This window comes from Catharus ustulatus, chromosome Z, assembly GCF_009819885.2.
Source record: "Catharus ustulatus isolate bCatUst1 chromosome Z, bCatUst1.pri.v2, whole genome shotgun sequence".
NCBI classification, from domain to species: Eukaryota; Metazoa; Chordata; class Aves; order Passeriformes; family Turdidae; genus Catharus; species Catharus ustulatus.
Genome location: NC_046262.2, coordinates 18,854,473 through 18,872,688, shown reverse-complemented (window position 1 = coordinate 18,872,688; position 18,216 = coordinate 18,854,473).

Genomic DNA, 18,216 nt, shown 5'->3' with positions numbered 1-18,216 from the left:
GATATAGATAGATAGATATAGATATAGATATAGATAGATATAGATGATATAGATATAGATAGATATAGATATAGATATAGATGATATAGATATATATATAGATATAGATATAGATATAGATATAGATATAGATAGATTAGATATAGATATAGATATAGATAGATATAGATAGATAGATATAGATGATATAGATAGATATAGATTAGATATAGATATAGATATAGATAGATACAGATAGATAGATATAGATGATATAGATAGATATAGATAGATACTGGTTAAAAGAGGAAATTCTGTGTGAATATATGGACAAATATGCTTGTCTAGTGCAGCAATTGTGCTCTGCAGAAAACAGGAACCCTCCACAGCCAATTAGTGTGCCTGCCCTAGAGCAATTCCAGCAGTTATGGGGGGTGAATGTCTGGTCAGACTGCCTATAGAAAGGACATCCCTTTCAAAAATGTCAACCAGAAGGAACCTGTGAATGTTTATTGACAGATGCAATGCTAGTCCTGCAGGCTTTGACTGACATGACCTTTGACAGGAGTAGAGACTGCAGCAGGGAGCTGTGCACTGATGTGGCTGGTCTCACAGCTCCAGCTCTGCTGCAGCAGGGCAGAGAGCTGGGGAACAAGCACAGACCTGGGGCAGCATCCCCCTTGCTCTGGATATAAGCAGCAAAGTGCATATGGCTTATATGCCATGGGAAGTGAACTCTGCCTGCACCTTGAAAGTGTGTCATATACTCCACATTGGGGTAGTCAGGAAAGTCTCAAGGATTACACAGGTAGTGACATTTCAACTATTAAAATAGACTTTAAATTTGATACTCAGAAAAAATAAAGTTAACACAGCCATCGGTTCAGGTTTCACTCTATCTGCAGAAAAACTGAGATGACCAAGTGCCAGAGAGACTGGCTGTGTAGGATAGAGAGGGTAATAAAATACTGTCTCCTCTTTTCGTTTATTTCCTTTATTCTTTTGTTTCTTTTTCCTTTTCCTTTTCCTTTTCCTTTTCTTTTCCTTTCTTTTCTTTTCTTTTTCTTCTCTTTTTCTTTTTTTTTCTTTTTCTTTTTCTTTTTTTTTCTTTTTTTCTTTTTCTTTTTCTTTTCTTTTTCTTTTTCTTTTTCTTTTTCTTTTTCTTTTTCTTTTTCTTTTTTCTTTTCTTTTCTTTTTTTCTTTTTCTTTTTCTTTTCTTTTTCTTTTTTCTTTTCTTTTTTCTTTATTTTTTCTTTTTCAAAGCAGAGCTGGGTCTCTGATAAGAACAGAACAAAATTGCAGAATTCTGTCACTGTTTGTCTATGGGTTTTGTTAATGACAAGTTTACTGGCAGTAAGATTTCATGGGGCCATCTCAAAAACTCTGAGTCAAAATATGAAGTATGCATCTGTTCATCTCTGTTCATCTGCAATGGTCAGTAATTTTCTTAGGGATCAGTGGGGATCCTGTGCAAGCCTGGAACTTGCAGCAGCAATTGTTGTAAAGAGACTGGCACCTCTTCTCCAGGGACTTACTGCCAGCATTGCTGCCCAAAGCCATGTTTACCCCAACACACTTTGGCTCAAATATTGCATATTAGCTGGGGCACTTTTAATAACAGAGTGCTTTTTTTTCATCCTGCCAATGCTGTGCTATGGGCAGAGTGCAAAGGCCTGCCACTGTGGCTGCTTAGTGGCATATTCATCTTCCTAGCCTACACAGTCCCATTCACAAGCCTGTTACCTCCTTTTCCTGCCAGACACTGAAAAATGGACTTAAAATCTCCCCCTCTTCCAGTAGCTAGGCTGCAACAAAACCCATTTCCCAAAGTGATTCTCAGCCTCCAGGAGGAGGAGGGGAGGAGCTAGAAGAGGTTGCCGTCAAAGGAGGGGCTGCAGCCTCAGTCTGGTCACCCTCCAAATGTACTTCTTCCATAGCTCTGCAGAATTAAGCCACTTGTCAACTGTATTTTAAGTGCAGTTCATCATATTCTCCACATTTCATTATCACTTCTCACATTCCTCTCAGCAACTCTTTGTGCTTAGGCTGGAGCATTCACTGTTGTTTTTCCCTGGTCCCATGATGTTTCTTTCTTTGTACTCGATATGCCATGACCTTGATCGTCTCACAATTTTGGCTTCCTTGGTTAAGCAGTGTGAAGGTTGTTCTGCTCTCTTTGCTATTGCTAGGATAGGAAAATGCACCTCTACCATATTACGTTGTTTAGAATGGATACCTGAAGTGGGTGATATTGGTACATATCAGACAAACATTCTTCTCTTGACTCTGAGATTCCCAGAAACAACCTCCTCAGATGTTCCTTCCGGGTAAACATCATTCAAAAACAGGTATTTTCAACCATAAAGTGTATCTTTGATGCTGCATTAAAAATAAACCCTTACAGCATTTAAGCAAAAGGTTTCTTGCCCCATTCTCTCATTAAAGCGTAAGCTGTCTCACTCAGAGAGACAGGAAGTGCTTGGTTCCTTCTGATGACTCTGGGTGAAGTACTCACAGAGCACGAGGCATCTCTGACCTGCCTCCTGTACTCCTTGGGGAGGTACTTCTCCCAGAGCACAGTCACCCACAGGGAACACTGCCTATGACTCAACCATTGCCACAAAAATCCAGCAGCATCGATGACACTGACACTGAAGGAGTTGTGAAAAGACACAGAAATATGCATTGAAACAGCCAATGTTTGGTGCCTGCTCCCTTCCTGTGTCTCTGCACAGGAAAGGCATCTTCACAAACAGTGGAGATTACACTCAGAGAGTGTAGCAGCCAGCCCAGTGTGAATGGTTTGCTGTCATCACATACTCCCACCCTTCCAGGTAGGTGTAGCTGCTTTCACACTGAGTCTGTCCATATCTTTGTGCAGGGTGGAGTGGGAAGGGTCACTGTGCATGCACGCAGGCTCTCTGCTGTTTAATGAGTCCTTCTCATTGAAGGCTGTGGTCCATGAGACCAAGGAAGATGTCTTGCACTGAATCAGTCACCCAGCAGACTTTTCCTCTGCTTGGAGAAATGTGACAAAAACAACATCCAAAAAAAGAAGGTAAAAAGTTGGGCTTGATAGATGTCAGCACAGTAAAAAAGTTAAACAAACTCAAGTGCCCAGGTACAATTGTGGGATGGATCAAGGAAGCCCAGCAATGTAAAAAAATTTAAGGGCTGGTTCTCAGTGCCTGGTGATCCCATTGAAAAAGGATGAAACCTGGCCTCAAGCTTATATTTTGAGGTGCATCTCTGTAAAGAACATCTGCCTGCAATGAAGCTATTTGCATTTGTCTGGAAGAGACAGGGCAGAAGTTTGCTACTAATTGCAAAGATACCTGTTAAATCTAAAGTTATAGGATTTGGACCATGCTATGAAGCCCTGTTTGATTCTACCTCTCCTCACACTGCACTTGGAGAGACAGCCACAACCAAAAGTGGCTGAGTGGGAAAAAAGAAGTTTTGATGCCTACACAGTGCCTTACTGTGGGCTGTCTAGGTGGGAATGCTGTGCCCAGCTTCCCCCAGAACCAGGTCTGCAAGAATGACTGAGGTGAGTGGTTTGTTCTCCTGCTAGAAGGAAGCTGGTGTGATATATGTTGTAAAGTAATTTGTGTTAATTTGTGATTTATGTAAGAGAAATCATATTCGTATAAATAAAGATATTAATAAAGAAACTTCAGAACATTAGCTGCAGCGAGGAGGAAGGATTACCTCACAGAATTCCAACACTGCAACTGCTGACAAAACCAGGATTAGCAGGTTGATAGAACTGGCTCCAAACTGAGGTGGCTCCTTAGGAGGCAGTCCAGGAAATACCCAAGCAATGAGCACTCGATAAGTATTGTCAATCAAGATAACCAGCGTCTTCAGGAAAACTACATCTCAATACCTGTTTCCTGTAAACTGAAATCGGCACTCATCAAAATTCATCACTTCCCAGAAATGTTTTTTTCCAGCCCAACACAGAGAAAGGAGGCTACATGAATATGTGAAAAAACGACAGATAAGGAGGACCTTTGCTCCAGGCTAGAAAAACTGTATGAAACCAGGACTGACCAAGATGACATTTGTGAACACTGGGGGATCCGAAGTGATAGAGTTCGGATCAGTGTGTGTTCACTCAGTGTCAACCCCGGGCTCGGTGCTGTCCTTTTTGATGGTGGCTATTGAGGACTGTATTTCGGTGGCAAAAATAAATTGTGTTTCTTTAATTTTTCTTAATTCGGCTTGATTCATTTACTACCTATAACACTATTATCTGCAGGCAGTCAATCCAGGCTCTCCCTACAACCTGGCAAAGGAGTCCATTGATGGGTCTGAGCAAGGAATTTCATGTGGCACCAAAACGTACGTGGGGTCACTGCATAGCTTCAGAGAGCTTTTCACAGGAATGTTTCAAACAGAGAAGAATGTCTGAGGGCAGTGGTTGACCTGGACACAGGGCATCAGACTCTGACAGGAGCCTCAGTGTGTGTTCTGAGGGGAGGGGTCCTGCAAAGCAATAGAAAAGTAAATAAAAATTAAAGAGCACTGCTGTGCAAGCTGTCTTCCTCTGGTTTGTGGAGAAAGCCCAGGGCTTTGCCCTATCCCATAGAGGGTTCTCCCAACCAAAGGAGTTTCCTCTGCAGACTGGGCAGTATCTGGAGCATGGGGAAAACATGGTAGTAGCCCTGTTGTGTCTGGGTGCTTTAGTGCTAGACCTGGCCTTCTTTCCAATATTTAATTAGAGACAGTATTGAAAACAGCATGCTGTTCTTTGCTGCTGAAATGAACAAACAGCTGCTGAACTGGCAGAGATCACTCCATTAGGTCCCCAGGACTGTCTTAATTTGGAGGACAGGTGTCTGTTAAGAAAGGCAGGAGCCTTTCTTTGAAAGGGAGAATGTAAACTTCCTCCCTCCAAATTATTATAATTTTGAAATTAAGGGGCTTTCAGGCAAAAATATGGGAATTGGGAATAACAGTTCTTTACTAGGAAAATTAAAATAGAAATACAGTACTACAAATAACAAACCCCAAACACTGACAGAGTTAGAATACAACCTGACACCCCGTCAGGCAGGGTGTTGGTAGCAGTCCCATTAAATGGTGGTTACAGCCTTTTTTCAGTGACAGATGTGGTTCAGTTGAAGCAGTGGCCCTGTAGAAAGGGTGCAGTTTCTTTCCAAAGGTTCAGTGATGATGTGGAGAAATCCAGTTTTTCTCTGAAGTCCAGTAGAAAAAGGTCTCCCATAGTGTCTCAAAATTTCAGTTTTTATCTTGGCAAGAAAGGCTTGGCTCTTCCCCCCTGGCTAGAGCATCTCCCAATGGGATGAAGTCATCTTATCAGTCACACAGTGGGACTTAACGGGCCATTAGCAGAAGATAACTCCCTGGAGGAAAGGATGGGTTGTGAAAAGATAAAGAACACTGCCTCATCCGGTTTCAATGGGTGGCCCATTAGCAGAATATCTCTCTGGAGATAAGGATCACAGCTTCACCCAGTCTCAACAGATGGTGTTAGAATACAGTAAATTCACAAATACAAGCCGCACTGAGTATAAGCCGCATCTCTGGGTGTTGGCAAACATTTTGTTTTTTGTCCATAAATAAGCCGCACCTGAGTATAAGCCGCTCTGTCGTTTGCAGCGAGGACCCGCGTGCAACAAAGTTGCCAAATAGTAACAGAACCGCGGCAGGGCAGGGTTTACTGGCTCGGCTCGGGCCATGAGGACTTGGGGCTGCTGACAGGGTTGGGTGGCCCAGCTCAGCGCTGCCACTTGGCAGGACCACTCGGGGCCGGCTGCCGCCAGTGCTGGGCTCGGTCACACCGGCCCAGCGCTGCCCTATGGTGGCAGGGGGTGCACAGAGCCCTCCGGCACCTGCGGCGGCATGTGGGGACAGGAGCCCCCCGAGCCGCACGGCCAAGCAGGAGAGAGCTGCCCCTGCTTCCCCCGAGCTGCAGGGCCAGCAGGAGAGAGCTGCCCCGCCTTCCCCACCCCCTGTGCTGCCTGTGCGGAGCAGTTCCACCCGCCGCACAACAGAGTAACAATTTGTAACAACGGCGTAAATGCAGGGTTTTACTGGCAGGAGCTCGACTTTGCAGTTTGCACTGACTCGGTTTGCACTCCCAGGGTTGAAAATGTCAGAAAATTATTCACATATTGGCCGCACCTGAATATTAGCTGCATTTCTGGTATGGGAGCAAAATTTTGGTCAAAACAGTGCAGCTTGTATTCGTGAAATTACTGTAGATACTTTTGATCACATCCTGTATTGTAACCCAAGACAAGGACACTCACAACTAACTCAGACAGAGCAAGGCACTCCTGTCTCTGAAAGGATCCCATCTGCCACACTGGAAAAGAAAGCAGAAAATGGAGGGTGTGGAGAGAAAAGTTATTCCATTTTCCTTCAGGGATGTGGAAAAGCAGTAACTGCAAGGCACCAAGTTCTTCCCACGGTCTCTGTCAGCTGCCTAGATCAGAGTCCAAGTATAAGGATGGGAACTGTGCAGCACAAACCTTGAACAAAACTCTTTGAGGGTGTATCTGTGCAGTGAGCCACAGCTGTGTGAACATGGATGTTCCTCCCAGGACAATGCTTATTGTGCCCTTCAGTGTCCTGGGCACAGTCATTCAGAACTGCAAGTAGGACATGTGCCTTAGGGCAATTTTAGGGAGTTGCACCATGTGGAGGCTCTACACCAACAGCCAAATCCAGATTCAGCCTTGACAAATCCCCCATCTCACTTACATGACGTACAAAATCCAATGAGCGAATACGTTACCTGAACCAGGCAAGTACAAAAGCACAGACACTGTCTGTGAGTCACCTGCTATTCCTGACTTTGATGAATCCCCTGATACGCTGGTGACATGTTAATGCCAAACCATTTGAAGCAATGACTGATACCTCCCATCCTCTTTTCTCACCTCCAACTTCTGAATGGGTATATGTAGCACGCCAGAAAAAGGAGAAATAGAACAAAGCTAATGAACTCGTCTTTTTATAGGTAGGGGAAAAAAAGTAGTGTTGTTTTCTGCCTTCTCATTGTGACATCTGTTGATTATGGATATCTGTATAGAAGCACCAGTGGCAGGGCAAGGTAAAAAGGCATAACCTCGTTTGCCTGCACAGGTCACTCACAGCTCTCAGGTGAGTGTGTGTGATTCCTCTAAAAGCCGTGCAAACCAGCCTGTCTCAGCACGTCCCCTGCTACAGCACCTCATTTCCCCATTTTTCTGCAGCATATGACTATCAGTCTGACCATGGCAGAGTTTTGCCTTGGGGTGCTCATGTCCAGGCCACTCAGTGCTGGCCAGACCCAGCTTCCTTCTGTTGCAGAGAAAATATTATTCCCAAAGCCCCTCAGTATTAACATCCATTGACCAACTTCGCAAACCCTTTTTTCACAACAGATTCGGGCTTCACTTCCCACAGCAGTATTACATCTTGACCCAAGCTTTTAATTCAGCCACACAGGAGGTACCCTGGTATGAAAGCAAAAATTCTGTCACAGGCCATTTATTTCACAGCTCTTTCTTATAGCGCTTGAATGTTTTGAATGGATGGAGAATATGCAAAGGGATGAGGTTAAGACACAGCCTTAAGTCCTGCTTCTTTCATGACTTGACACTATGAACAAGCATAAGCAAGAAGATATTTTGGTTTGATGTGTCCCTTTTTCTTCATACCCTGCAAAAGGAATCTCTAACTTGACCACAATCCTGTGTTTCACCCAGCAATTTAAGATGTTTGGAACAGAGCAGGGAGATGAAGCTGACATCTCTGCCACATTCAAGGGGAGACCATGGTTAGGTCTGAATCTGCACTGTCACCTGGTGTGATTCTTTCCAAGAATCAGTAAAAACTAAGCTGTTCAAAACACTGCTTAAAAGTGAGACGTAAGCAGAGCACTGTTCTTCCTGTACCTCCTACGCAGGTGCAAATTGCATCTGGCTCTCCTATAACCAGAATCATAAATGTACGTTGGAAATTTAGGCTCCTAATGAGAACAACAGGAACCAGAGAGTGCGTGCTATAATTTTAGCTCATTGCCTCTATTGAATCACCTCCAACGCAACCAGCATCACATGTTGCATTAAGGAATGGCAGTGCCACCTGGTCATAACATAATTTAGTCATTTGAAAGTAAAAATCTTGCTATGTAGACCTCATGGGGCATGTGCAGTTACATGCATAAAGGATGTTTTTTTTCTTCTACCTGAAGTTATGCAGGCTTAGAAACATGGAGAATTTTAAATGCCTGCCACGGATAACTGATTTAAGCTTGCTTTCAGGAAGCTGACTGCAGTAAATTAATTTATGAAAGAAATTATTTTCTCTAAGTACTGAAAATGTGTGCTCTAACGTGAAAACAAGCTGAAAGCCAAAAATATTCACATTTGTGGGCATAAGAGGTATTTTTCTTCTTCCCTTTATTTTCTCTGTTGTTATCTCCACCTTTTAGCAGCTCCTGCAGTAGGAAAACATGTGAGTAGGAAAACTGTGGTTTTCCAGGCCAGTAGTCAGCAGTGGGAAGCTGGGCACATTGCCTTGAGATGTGATTCGTGCTTACAGAGGTACTAGTCAAAGTTGTCATGCTGAGGAATATAAAATAGCCCTGACCTGTGTTCAGATGTGCTTGTGGTGATAAAACCAGGCTGCAGTGCTCCAGGAACTTGCAGCATTTTCAACTTGAGAATGATAGTGTCAGAGAAAATTATTCAGTGTTTTAAGAGTGCTTATTTCATGCCCTTATGTATTCAAACGGTGTTTTTTTGATAGCATAGATGAATAGCAAGTGACTCATAAATGCCTGTTTTAAACCTCTCTAGTTAGCATGTCACATATGAACCAGGCAACATGTGAATCCACTGGTGAAACCAGTGACATGATCTGGTGGGGATGGAAGCTGTCAGTCCCGGTGAAGGAAGCACTGTAGATAATGAAAGTGGAGGCAGGAATTCTTTGAGAGTTTGGTGCACTAAGCTAAAAAAGGCCAAAATCCCACACTCCTCCCTCATTCCTTACATGTAGTTACTCAAAGCAGCTTGACTTAAAATAGAAAATAGAAAATAGAAAATAGAAAATCTTCCAGTATTATATTCAAGTAGTTGGATACTTTCTTTTAAGCTCGTATTCCAAACTGCTTTATCTTCTTTTGGAGAAACTGTCTCTTCTGAAGAGACTTCTTTCTCTAGAGGGCAATTTTTGTCAGAACTGGCCTGACAGGCTTCCCAGCCAATGTAATTCATTGTTTTACTAATCATCATCTTCAAAAATGAAATTCACTTATATGCAGGAGGTCTGTCTGAGCTGGTAATTCAGGAAAGCTCCTGGGTATCTGAGCAAGGGCACAAGGGTGCTGCTGAGGACAAGGAATTCCCGCCTCAAGTCTCTATATTAGACATTTTCCGGGTTTCTATGCTGAGTGAGAAATCAGTCAGTGCAGCTATCACAGTACTGCAGCCCAGTAGAGCAGGGTTTATTTGTATAAAGAGTATGTGAGTGTGGTCAACACCCCCCTAAATCTGACAGAGCATTTCTGTGGGGGAAAGAGAGGGATCTTCGAGGACCTTAAACTAAGTAACAGCACAGTGACAGTGTGGGCTCTTAGAAAGCGTTCTTGAAGTGCAAGAGGGTCACCAGTAAGCATATACAGGTAATGCTTTGGTGTAAATGGTCTTGGGGAAAGAAGTTGATGGTGCAGGTACCTGATCCTATGCTCTGTGGCATAGAGGAGAGATGATACAGCTAACTGACCTTTGAAAAGTAATACCAATGTAGTTGCTTCTGGTTGATCAGAAACATAATATGAAAGCACCAATAGCTTCAGCTTTTTCTGAAATTACAGTACATGGACACCTGTCTGGAAAATTACTGACCAATGTCTTAGTCAACACGAGAGTAGCTGAAGACTGAATAGGTACAGGAGCATGAAGTACACAAAATACTTCTTGCAGACATTCCTTAATCATTACTAAAGTCCTCCTCTTCCTGTAATCCAAGCTGAAATGACCCTGCTTACATCAAACTCCCCCGCAATTGTCTCTCTCTTTGTGTCCCTCTTTGGTTTTGCAGCACTTCTTCAGAACTCAGCTTTTGATCTCTCCTCTCCTCTCCTCTCCTCTCCTCTCCTCTCCTCTCCTCTCCTCTCCTCTCCTCTCCTCTCCTCTCCTCTCCTCTCCTCTCCTCTCCTCTCCTCTCCTCTCCTCTCCTCTCCTCTCCTCTCCTCTCCTCTCCTCTCCTCTCCTCTCCTCTCCTCTCCTCTCCTCTCCTCTCCTCTCCTCTCCTCTCCTCTCCTCTCCTCTCCTCTCCTCTCCTCTCCTCTCCTCTCCTCTCCTCTCCTCTCCTCTCCTCTCCTCTCCTCTCCCCTCCCCTCCTCTCCTCTCCCCTCCCCTCCCCTCCCCTCCTCTCCTCTCCTCTCCTCTCCTCTCCTCTCCTCTCCTCTCCTCTCCTCTCCTCTCCTCTCCTCTCCTCTCCTCTCCTCTCCTCTCCTCTCCTCTCCTCTCCTCTCCTCTCCTCTCCTCTCCTCTCCTCTCCTCTCCTCTCCTCTCCTCTCCTCTCCTCTCCTCTCCTCTCCTCTCCTCTCCTCTCCTCTCCTCTCCTCTCCTCTCCTCTCCTATAAAAATGCATCTGAGGCACACCCACAGATCTCAATGCATATAAACAGCAGAATGAGAATTTAAATGAATTAGGATCTTGTGGTTAGCCATTGTACCACTAACTACTGTAGCAAGTAACACACCTATTGGCCTGCACATGCTGGACTTCATTCTATATACAGCAACACTAAAATACCCTTTTTGAAAATAACACATGAACTGGTAATATTGTGATACATCATTTGAATTTTTATTGAGACACTCGTGTTTAATATTATTTAAAAAGTGAATCAGTCTTCACACATCTACTAAGCACTCTTATGTGTGCTGTATTGTGTTAATTGCTATTACTGGTTGAAAACATCTATTTATACATGCTGCAGTTTTTGTCTTCTTTTTGTGTAAATTCTGACCTTTTTGCAGGAACAAGATAACCTTTAATCGCACATTGTAACAGCAGAGTTTAATTTCTGTTGCTCTGCTGATTCAAAACTATTTTAAAAAGCAAAAAAACAGCTGGAAAAAATAATGTAGGAATGTAAAAAAATAGTAAGTGCTTGGCATTCAACAAGTATTTAATTAAATCATGTTAAATTACAATATTATATTACACTATAAATTGCTTCTGTTTCCACCGTGGCCCTTGGAAAAGTGTGATGGGCCAGAGGTGCAAAGGCTCTTCTGTATTGCTGAAAGGTGAAAATGTGACACACTGTGAACCTGCTCCAGAGAGAGTCATCACAGTAACTGGACAGTGAAAACATATTTTCACTATAGAATTCCTCATGTTTTAAACTGGAAAGAGACTAGAGAAAATTTATAAGATTGCAAACCGATACTTGAAATTATTTTTATTTGGAGAGTCATAGCCTAGTTTTCATTAGACAATTGTCACTTAAAATTCTGTCTGCTGGAAGGTGCGGTGGAGGAGAGGGGCTGGGGAATCTGCTGGTGCCTCTAGAAGGAACTAGAAGTATCGAGCACAAGAATCAGTATTAGCTCTTCTGTCTATGAAAATGTTCATGCTCAGGTTGGATAGGGTTTTAGCACCCTGGTCAAGTGGAACATGTCTCTGCCCATGATTGGGCAGCATTGACACTAGATGATCTTTAAGGTCCCCTCCAACTCAAACCATTCTATGATCCCCATGGAGAGTCCAAGACATTTCTTTTTCCTCCAAATGTCAGTGTGTGATTTAATGTTAAGAGAATCTGAGACAGCTAATAGTAAAACCCATGAGTCCAGGGAAGAGATTTTCCACTAAAACGACAATAAATGTCTCTGACTCTGTAAGGCTCCTCTCCATTCAGGATTTTGCTGGGAGGAACTGCTTACTGAAGACTTTCTATGACTGTATCAGTGCCCTCTGGCCATCAACAAAGGCATTCCTGCAGAAGCAGATTGTGCTCCCATTGCAGATGTGGTTACCAAGTCCAGCATATTTTTTTATGGCTGTCCAACTTCTTGGACATGGACCATGTTGCAGTATTCTGTGCAGTCACTGTTGTGCCTCTGCATTTCTGGTTCTGCATCACAGTAGTCTTCACCCAGCCTTAGGGTAGGCAGCAGGGGGGCAGCTGACCCCACAAGAGCACTGGTGCTGTCCCTGGGGCTGGTCTGCTGTAGGGACTACCAGCAGGCTCACAAGGTCCCTCATGAAATACAGGCGCAGAACATGGATGTGAATGACCACAAGTCACACAATGTTTAGCTCTGATCATCCTCATCTCCCCATTCTACAGAGCTCTGCTTCCCCTTGAGGAGGGCACCAGGGCAGCATCTTCTCTTGTTCAAAAAGAAGCAGCAACAAAATTTCCTGGTAGGAAAGATAAGATGCTTCCATGATCTGAAATTGCATCCATACTCTGTGTTTCAGATTTTCTTGCTGTTTTCACTTTTCTCTCAATGTCTGCAAATTTTCAAAATCTGTTCTAAGCCTGATACTTCCTAATTCTTATATACCATTTCCTCCACCCAAACATTTAATAAATGGCTTTATTCCCTTCCAGACATCTCAGTAAGATCTAAATTTGCAACCTCTGCTATGCTGCCTCTGACAGTTGCAAGCACCTATCCCTGTCTGACACTTGGGACCCTGCTCTGCTGTGGGACCTCTCCAGTCAGTTTAAACTGAGAAAGTGAGAGAGGGTGGAAACTGTAGAAGATGCAAAACCAGGGTCTGTTGTGAGCAGGGATGAGTTCTCCCAGGTGCTCTTGGCCTGCTAGGAAAGCATGGTTTTTATAACACCGCTCTCTCTCAGCCACACTGTTCAGAGGCAAAGACGCCTTGGCCAGTAGAACAAGCAAATGACAGCTAAAAAAAAGCAGGGGCATAAGAGAGTGAAGATGGGCATGGCAAGTCCCTTGGCATGTCACAGCAGCCCTCCATGAAAAGCCACTGCAGAGCCAACTCATGCCTCAAATGAGTTGCTCTGCCTCCATGTCTGGGTTTTTATTTTCCTGTTTTTAATGCTTCATGCTCTTGTGAGCAATGATTACTGCCATTGTTATATAAATCAGAGCTAAAGAAATTCTCCTAATTGCTTTCTGTAGGCATATTAAGGAAGAATACTGTGATCTGAGACCCTGCACAGCAGAGCTGTGCTGCAATGTCTCCCTTGGGAAGAAAAGGATTATAGAAGTTGTTGCATCTTTAAATGAATGGGGAAGTGATGGGGAAGGTTGGGAGGGAGAAACCCATAGCTTTAGTAGGTTTTGCATGGAATATAAATTCTGTCCTCTGTCCTGGCTTCATGAGCAAATTTCTGGGTAACAGTATTGGCAGTGCCCTTTCCCTCAGGCATCCTTCTCTTCCACTCAGTCACAAAGGGCAAGAGCACATAATCCTCCCCTAAAACCCTCAGAAATCAGATTGGCATCTTTTCCAGAGCTGACGGCTCTGGAAGGCAACACTGCAATTCATACTTTGCATGTGGGTCTGTTAAGAGATATTTCTGCATTGTATGCAGGAGAGGTTCAGAGGGTACAGCACCAGGTACCACATGAAGAGAGCCTTTGTGTTCTTAGCCATCTTTCTTGCTGACACCATGAGATTGGGGCTGGGAGACTTGTATGGCTCCCTAGTTAGGGCAGGAGAATTGTGCATCATCTGTCTGAACTGAGTGTCTTCTCACTTTGCCTTCTAGGTGCTTAGGGGCACATTTTAAGTGTGGGGGATGAGAGCAGAGAATCAGTCATTTTCCCACACAGGAATGGGGCAGGGGGCCCTGATATTTTAGGAGGTCATCAGTTGAGAATTTGCAGCCAGCTCTGCTCTCTCTCAAAGCTAGACCTCTATTAGATGTAAGTGTCTGCCCAGGGCTTCCAAACCAGGTGGCACCCATATCTGGGGTTGATAAAAGGATGGTTGGTAAAAGGCCTGAGATGTCCACAGTCTGTGCCCAATGAAGAGTAGGGCCAGCCTGTCCCTGATCTCTCCACATCCCCACACAGTGTACTGCCCAGGTGGAGGAGCATAAGTCAGGAGGAGCCTACTTCTCCTGGGCAATGAGTTAATAAGAAACAAGTTTTGTGTTTCTGCTCTTTCACAGTCAGTCTGTGGGGTAGCGTTTGAAACTGAGGTCTGGGAACTCACCTGCATAATAAATGTATGGGAATACATCAAAATTTTTTGAGCATTCTGAGGTGCTACTGTTAGAGGTAGGGTTTTAAAAGAAACTCCAGAAAATACAAACTGCAATAACATCATGTGAACTAGCAGTACAATACATCATTTTAATAGACTGTAGCCTCATATACCTCATGCTTCCTAAATGGCAAAGCAAAGGTAGTCTACAGCATGTTAAACCTATATTGACTAGAATTTCCTTGCTTTGCTATCTTGGTAAATCCTCTTCCCATGTTATGTCAGGATACTTTTTCCACTTGAATATGAGATGCATTGAGTTTCAAGGCAAAAGATGTTTCCTGTTCCACCACTGGAACCAGCTCTGCCCTACTCCTATCCTGGGATCAGAAGATGGGGTCAAAAAATGTCAAGGAGAGCCATGAAACCTCCGTTCACACAAACAGTATAATGTGCATTATGGAGTCCACATTAAAGCGGTGTGTTTCACCTCTGTAGCTGCTGGGTGAGATGCTTTCTGCCTTCCAGCCTCCTGCCCAGGCTACAACAGGCTGTTTGTCCTGTGCCACAGCAGCTCCTGCTTCTAGCTGAATTGCAGGGCCTGAAGAGGAAAGCCTGTTAGGGTGGTCCTGTGAGCCCATCTGGAAGTGCTGGCAAATGCACAACTAACTTCTTGCATGAAAAAATGCAGAATTTTGAGTAAGCCTCTGAGCTTGTCAATGCCGAGTTGTTTCTGGCAATGAAACTATAATTTCTTGCCTTAGGGCTGGTAAGAAACTATTAAAGAGTCTCTTGGCACTAGTTCTCCAGGGAGTTTCTAGTCCCTGGTGCTTGCAGAAAGCCTGACAATGTGGGAGGTGTTATAAGCAGATGCAACACTGTGGTGCTCAGCTGAAATGGGAAGTTGCAGACCAGGGTGCCCACAAAGGATAGAAGGAGACCATCTTTGATCATTTTTCTTTAGAGGATTTTTTTTACCTTTCTCTTGAGAGCTGACAGAGTGAAGTATTTCTCCTTGCTTTTTCTGCTCTTCACCTAAGCAGCTACTCATAACACACCAAACACACATCTCAGACGCACTTGGAGTACAGACAAGAAACCCTACATACCAGACAATAGAAGGGATGAAGCCAACATAGTATATGGTTTCTAGACTCCTATTTCACAGCTTTCCCGGAGTCAGACTCATGGTTTGCAAAATTACGAGAATGACAATAGTGAAGTCTTTAATTAAATGCAGAGTCGAAAAGTGCTCACAGCTGCCACCAAAATGTGTGCTGCGGCGGGAGCAGGATGGGATACACATGGGAAGAAAAAAAAAAAAAAGGAAAGGGCAGAAATGTTTCCCACGCTTGGATCCGCGAAGGTTAAAAGTTGCGGATAAGAATACCTGCCAGGGATCCATCAGATGGCCACAAGCTAAGGAAAAAGCCTTGTCGCCACATCGCGGCCAAGCGAGGCGTCGGTAACACAGCCCTCCTACCTCTGTTCCTGAGCAGGAGAACGGGAAAAGCTAGGCACACTGCGTAGGCAAGCTGCAGGGAGCGATCTTTGCGGACAGTATCGCAGGGGGACGGCATTCCCAGCCGTGGGCTGCGCCGGGGGCTGAGACGCGGCTCCGGCGCTCCCTCTGCTGCCGGCCGTGCCCGGCCGCTGCCCCGGGAGTTATTCTGGCCTCTCCACCGGGAATTATCCCGGCCGCTGCACGGGGAGTTATCCCGGCCTGCTGCGCTCGGAACGGGAACCGCCGGGGCAGCGCCTGGGCAAACGGAGCACTTACCAGGTATGACCCCTTCCAGAGCTGTCCCTAGGGTACAGTGATACCTGTCTGTACAGCCTGTCCTCCAGCACACGGCTGTGGTGTACCGAGGCACAGGAGTCACAGAATAGAGCCATAGCCTCAGTTAGGCTGGGAAAAATGCTTAAAATCCATTCCAATCCTTAATCCAGCACTGTCAAGTCCACCACTAAACTATGTCCTCAAGTGTCATATCTACACATCCTTCACAGACTTCTGGGGTTGCTGCTTCCCCACTTTCCTGAGCAGCCTGTTCCAATGCTTAACTACCCTTCCAGTGGAGAAATCTTTCTGTCTGCCCAATCTAAACCTCTCCGGCACAGCCTGAGGCCATTTCCTCTAGTCTTGTTCCATGTTACCTGGGAGAAGAGATTGACCCTCACCTTGCTAAAACCTCCTTTTATGTACATTGGGGTTACCTCCTTTTCTCCAGGACAAACACCCCCAGCTCCCTCAGCTGCTCCTCTCAGGACTGGTGCTCCAGACCCTGCCCCAGCAACGTTGCCCTTCTCTGGACTCACTCCAGCCCCTCAGTGTCTTTCTTGCACTGAGGGCCCAGAACTGGACACAGCACTCGAGGTGTGGCCTCAGCAGTGCCCAGGACAGGGGGACAATCCCTGCCCTGCTCCTGCTGGCCACACTATTGCTGATTGAGGCCTTCCTGGCCACCTGGGCACACCTTGGCTCATATATCCAACCACTGTCAAACAGGGGTCAGCAAGACAGTCAAAGTTGCAGCAGTGGGCACTGCAAGCTCTCTGAGCCCTCACTTTAGCTCTTGCCCTGATAAGGAAAGCAAGCCTTAGAGATCAACCCCTCTTGTACCAACAGACTGTGTTGCATGCCTGCTTGCCCTGTGTCTTGCAGGGAATGAATGGAATAATGCACAGCCAGAAAATGCAGTCAGGCTTAGTTCTCAAGCCTGACATTCAGCTACAGAGATAAATATAATGGTAAAAGTGGATTCACAAGATGGGGAAGTCAATCTGTTGACCAGACTGAGCAGCAACCTGGGATTGAGTGAGTGGCTTAAAAACTGAAACATCTTCCCATGAGAGCTGAAATGACAAAAGACTGCTCCCAAGGCCAAATTCTCTGCTGTGTGGCAGGTGACAGGTGACAGGACAGGTCCCTGCCAGGTGGTGGGGAGAAGCTGCATTGCACAGCACGGTGCTGTTGCAGCACACACACATTAGAGGGCTATCGAATGCAATCATGAGCTGCACAGAGAGGCACCCACTGCTCTTTCCCAAGGGGCAGAGGGAAAGGGGATTGGAAGGCAGCTGGGGGAGATTTTACCCTGCAGCATCTGTATGGGGTGTTGGAATAACACAAAGGAAGGTTCTTGCTGTGAGACCAGAAAAAATGGTGAATTAAAAGATATTTCTGGCATCTGATTTTCATTTCAATGCAAAGAAAAGGAAAAAGAAGGAAGAAAAGCACAATTTTTAGATGAGCCTGTCATTACAAGGCAGTTCAGAGTTAAGCTGAAATAACACAGCTAGTTTGAAAACTGGACATGGATCACAGCAGTGGATCCCTGGACTGGATCACAGCAGAGTGAGGCTCCAGCAGCAAGTTCTATTGACCACCCCCTGGGATCTGTGTACCTAGGTATGCATAGGCCAGGGTGTAGGACCCACAGCAGGATTTTCAAAGTGCTTGTATCAGGGCTCTGACTAGCCAAAAACCCTTGGCCTGGTAAAATGGACAAAAGGACTAGGTCATTGTTGATTTACTAACTTTATTCCTATTTTTGAAGAGTATTGCCTTTACACAAGACTTTGTGCAACTCTTATAGACACACCCCCCTTTTTCCCTTTCCCCATGTCTTCTTCAAGCACTGTAATACCATTAGCTGTGTAATTCCCCACTGTTGCACTGAAACAGCACCTTTGAAAAAATGCAGTACTCAGAAACCTCATGAAGGGTATCTGAAGGCAAATGGATAGCCAGAAATAAAAGTTTCCATTGCTCATACTTGAAAGTAGCTTTGAATGGTATCTGTGGTCACCAACAGGCCAACAGGCCCAGCTCCTTTTCACTGTGGCTTGTCTGTCATGATCATCATGTATGTATGCTGTGGCATATTATTTGAGTACAACATTTATCCACAGCTCTCCTGATTCAATTAATTGTTCTGGTTATGTGATCTCATTAAAAAAAAGAAAAAAAAAAAAAGAAAAAAAAAAAAAAAGGAAAAAAAAAAAAGAATCACTTTCCAGAATTCCAGCACAAAATGGTCAGTTTCTCTTTGGAATGTA